Consider the following 5,823-nt stretch of genomic DNA (forward strand, 5'->3'; position numbering starts at 1 on the left):
CTATCATCAATTCAGAAACGGCCCTGCCAGCACCAATTCCACACAATGGGAATTCTGCCCCTCGATGAATCCTCTCATCATATAGGATTCAACTCATGTTTATGAATGCATGTAACATATATATAACATACTTTCATCATTACCAATCTATGAGTAGCATCAACTATACTCATTTCATCATCATCATCATCAATAACAAGCATGTTCATATATATATCACATCATTCAACATAATCAATCATTCAGTAAACCACAGAATCACATCACAAGGTTTACACAGCACTCAACAGTACACAAACAGGCATACCAATCGAAAGTTACACATCATCGAACTTTCCAGAAGAATCACAAAACAGAAATTTCACACACACGCAGCCATACGCGTATCACATGACACATACGCGTCCATACGCGTATCACCTTACCTCATACGCGTATCATACGCAAATCACCAGAACACAAAATGGACCAGAGACCAACCCATACGCGTATCAGCTTGTCATACGCGTATCACCAGAGTTATTTTCCTCTTTCCAAAATTCCATACGCGTATCAGCCTTGCCATACGCGTATCACCAGAATAATTTTCCTCTTTAATTATCCCCATACGCGTATGAGCATCCTCATACGCTCTCATACGCAACACACCAGTACATGGTTCTTGGGACAGGGCAACTGCGTATCATACGCGTATAGCCCCTTGGGAGTGTCCCCCATACGCGTATCAGCCTCATGCCATACGCGTATGGCACTGTTTCATACGCGAAACACCAGAAATGCCCAGTAACCTGCAGAATTCGACACAGTCCAAAAACCCATTCGTTCCCACTCATACCAGTCCACGAAATTGAGTCCAAAAGCCAGAAAAATGCATCTAACCGTGTACGAAATTCATCCACAAACAATAGCATATGATTCTCTAACCAATTCTATTCATCATACCCTAAATCTATCAATTGTTAGGGATTAACAGTTCAAACCCAATGATGAACACAGATGAATATTTCAGAAATTAGAATCAATCAACCAAACAATATTCCTAATCAACATTACTACTCATAACACGATAATAGAGATTAAATGGAGAGTCCCCCCTTACCTCAGATACTTGATCTTGATCTTTGGTCTCTCCCTCTACAGATCTCCTTCAGTTCTTCGTGTGCTCAGTCCCTTTGCTCTTTCACGTTCTTTCTTCTTCCCAAATCCCAATTGCTTATGAAAATAATAATATTTTAGTAAAAAGGATTATAAAACCACCCTCCCTCTTTTACTAATTACTCATGTGGCCCAAATGCCATAAACCATCATTTAATCATTATTTTCACAAAACCCCTAATAATTCTAATTATTAATTCAATAATCCAATTAAATTAATATTAAAATTATACGGGTGTTACAGATATGATGTTATTATTATGATGATGTGTGTTTTCCTTGCGAAGAGATGATGAGTGTAATACAGTAGGAAAACTGACTTTTGTTTTGATATTTCGCAAAACACGTTGGAGTTAGCAAGAGTCGCCACCGACTTTTATTTTATCCAATTTAGGGAAGGAAAGAAGAACAAGAAAGACCTTTTTAAAGATTTTGAGTTCGGGAGTAGGTTATACAAAGGGAATGTATTAGCATCCTTTGTATCCATGGGCTATTAATCGCTTAGCTCACTTTGTTTTTGTTTGACTTGTGTGTGTGCTTGAAAATATTTTATAAAAGAATTAACTTTGTAATGTTTCCTCATTCGAATATATACAAAGTATTTATCTTGAAAATATTTTGAGAACGATGCCTTAAAAAGCCTTATACTTTGTAATGATCCTTGTATGAATGTATACTAAATATTGTTTAAAGTTGTTTTGAGAAATGTGAGGTGAAAAAAGTATTGTGATTTGAATTGTTGTGAGCAAACATTTAAGAGTTATTTACCTCTAATTTGTATGTAATCCTATCTATTGGATGTGAAGGGACATCGAAGGGTAGGTAATTCATACCATTTGTGGGTAGGTAAGCCTATCTATTGGATGTGAAGGGACATCGAAAGGTCATCAAATAGTCATAGAAGGCAACATGTAAAGATACCTTAGCAATTCGAAAGGAGTATCATCATTTTATCGTAGCATCATCGAGGGACACAATGATATTTCGTAAGCAACATCGAAGGGTCATCGAGGGACTATGATCTTTTATCGAAGGGACTATGGTGATATTAATCGGGGGAAACCTTTGCTAAGACATCCCTACGTTCGAGGGACTTGACCATGTAATCGAAAGGCAACAAAGAGGAGGGTACCCTAGAGGTGAGTGAGTGCGATGTATGTTAGATTCAGTTATTTTTTATCTTCAATTTAGAAGCGATGTAACAATTGATTTTAATCTTCTCATACAATCTTAAGACATACATCTAAACAGATATATAGTGCGGAAAGTAAAAGCGGAAAATAAATCTAACTATTACAAGGCTTCGAGGAGGGGGATTACAATAAAAATTGGGGAGTGCGGAAAGTAAAGACCTAGTTAGACTATTACAACCCAAGTGCAGTTACATAATCAATAAAAAAAGGCGAAGATAATAAAATAACTGAAGATGTACAATAAATAAATGTCCATAATAGTCCAATTGCTCAAAGTGTAGTACCTAGCATAAACTAAAAAAATGTTAGTACGGATATATAAAATGATAATAAAAAATGATAAAATATAAACCAGAAAAATCTAAAAATAATCAATATTAAATTCCAAAAGAGAGATATTAAAATTAAAACAAATATTTTTAGTTTTTTATGAAAGTCCTAACATGCCTATAAAAGATAAAAATATATGTTTTTCTATATTAAATGAAATTGAAGATAAAAAAAAACACTAATTAAATAAAAAAACAAAAAGAGAAATATGGTGAGCTGTACGCTCCACCATCTCAATATTGATTTTTTGTTTTTTTTTTATGTACATTTAATTTGAATAAAAACCTAATCAAACTAAGTTAATTACAAACTAGTAAATTGCTAAGCTAAACGCCTATTACTAACAAATCAGTAAATTAACAACAAGCTCTTGATTCTCAATTTACTTATCAACACAAACAGAACATAAAATAGTAAAAAAATTAATCACAGCATACAACAAAAACAATATATAAACCAAGGTTTCACTTTCACCTTTATTCTCAACTATTATTCTCAACTATGGTTTTAAATTGCGGCCCGCAACCGCAATTGCGGCCACAATATTGCTGATGCGGTAGCCTCCGCATCTATATCGAACCGCAATTGCGGTGTGATTTGTAATCACATGTCTAATAACACTAAAATTTACATCAAACACCTTCACCCATGTTTCTTCACATATTTTCATCATAACTCAACATTTGTGAACCCATAAATTCAATTTATGGGTGATTTGTAATGTAAAATATTAACATTAAGTGTTTTTAATGGTGTATTTCAAATATTTCCTAATTTAAATTTACGCTGCAATAAACTCAATTTATGGGTGATTTGTAATGTAAAATATTAACATTAAGTGTTTTTAATGGTGTATTTCAAATATTTCCTAATTTAAATTCACGCTGCAACAGCCGCAATGCGCATCACAGTAACCGCAATGATCGTAATCGCAACACCTGCAACCGCATCCGCGACCGCAACCGCAATTTAAAACCATGTTCACAACCAAAAAATAATGACTTAAAGAAACAAAGTTTCAAAAAGAAGAATGAAACTATGGTTTGATAATTGCTTATATTTAAAATAGGAAGAGAGAAATATCATGGACACCAAGTTATCCTAACAACACCATGCAATTCTTCTTAATTTCAAAACAAGCATACATCTGAGAAAAAAAGGAAACTTAACGTGAACACACCTCCCCTCACTCAAACTCATCAAAGCATAATCATCCCTAAATCAAAACAAGCTATATATATTGACTATAAAATGCACAAAAATGGGGTTTAAATAAAAATGATATTTTAAAAAAAATATTAAATAAAATAAAGAACGACCTTGCACCCGCAAACCTTACACTCTTATCAAACGTGTCATTACTTTTATTCGTAATAAAGTGACGTTCGTAAATATATGAGGGCAAATTTTGGGATACAACAATGAGACCATGTGGTGATATAACAATAGGTAATTCTTTTCTATCATGAATTGATTTAATTATGTCTTGTCGTGACTTGACGTATTTTCTATGATGAATTGATGATGTTATGCTGATGTGTGTAATATGAATCATGTGTCGAAGTATGATGAATATGATGAATGATGATGTGTTTTGACTAGTCGTGGTCGTATTTTATGTTGTGTTAAGAATCATGCATTCATTGCATTTGTAGGATTTTTGTCCAATGAAATTTGCGAAATATATATCCAATGATATTAAGACGCCTTGGTCTAGTGATGACCTCAATCCTATAGTGTGGATTGAGTGCAACTTGTGATGTGCTCCAGATACAAGAGAGAATCGATCCTATTGGTGGGGATCTTTGGAGATAACGATGAATAAGTCATCAATAAAGTTTTGGTACCGCATGCATGGTTCTTATGAAGTTGCATTTCATTATTTGTGGCATTGCACAATACTTGGATTAAGTGATGTATTTGATTGGTTCTTGGAGTAAGATGTTTTGTATATTTTAAGTGATCTATTTGATTGATTCTTGAAGTAAGATGTTTTGTATGTTTTAAGTGATGTATTTGATTGATTATTGGATTATGATATTTTGACGTGAAGAACTAGTGATTGTTGTTATGTTATAGAATGCAGTAAATGATGTTATTTTGTTGTTTCCATGATATAACTACTATATCTGTTCCTTATGTATTTTATAAAGATTATGATTTTCTCACCCTTTATGCTTGGAAGTGTTGCCTCGAAACATGGGTAACTTGTAGGTGATCAAGATTAGTATAAGAAGCTTAGAGGATAGCTCCAGAGTGTGTTTATTTGCTCTCCATAGAATAAAGGGAGTCTTGCTCTGATATGTAACATCGGGGTTGGGATCGATTGATTGTGAACCTTATGTTCCTTTTTTTACTATGGGATTTTGTATTAGTTTTATGACTTTTATCTTGTTTTTGAATCATGAAGTATGATGATTTTGTTGAAGTTTGAACTACCTTTCATGGTATTTGAAATATTTTACAAAGAAGTTTTGAGACTCATTTATTCCGCTGCGAAGTTTGAAATAGTTTGATTGAAAATGTCAAAGATGCTATTTATGTTTTCAAGTGTTTTTGCAACCCGTGTTACGAAGCAGTAGTAATTGTTATATGATGTTCTATGAAGATGTGATGCCCTTCTGTGGATTTTAAATTGTTTTATTTTTCGATAATTTATTGCGAAAATACATGTGGGCTAGAAGGATGTTACAAGGGACATGCCAATGATGAGACCTTCATATATGAACGTATTATTGCTAGATTTGAATTTAAAATTCAGCGATTGCTCGATCAAAGGTCATCTGGTCCTTTTAGCTCTATCCCAACATCGCTCCCCTTCATATTAGAAGCACCGTCTACTAAAAGGATCCTAGCGGGGGAAATATCCTCACCAACCGACATGCTAAACTTTGCAAAAAAATGCCAATACCTTTAATTTGATGCATCCTCTAGGTATATGTTGGGTGTCGTATTCAAACAAATTGACTTCTCAAAATACCGTCCTTCCTAATAGATTTGGTTTCTTGAGAACCTTCTGTTCAGGTTAGTATTATTTTTCCAATATTTGTTGTCCCTAAAAATAAGGCCCGAGTTTTAAGCGATCTCTGTTACTGCTAATGCGAGCCTTTCTATCTTCTAATATCAAGCTTTACCACCCGTGAAC

This window comes from Vicia villosa, linkage group LG6, assembly GCF_029867415.1.
Source record: "Vicia villosa cultivar HV-30 ecotype Madison, WI linkage group LG6, Vvil1.0, whole genome shotgun sequence".
Lineage (NCBI taxonomy): Eukaryota > Viridiplantae > Streptophyta > Magnoliopsida > Fabales > Fabaceae > Vicia > Vicia villosa.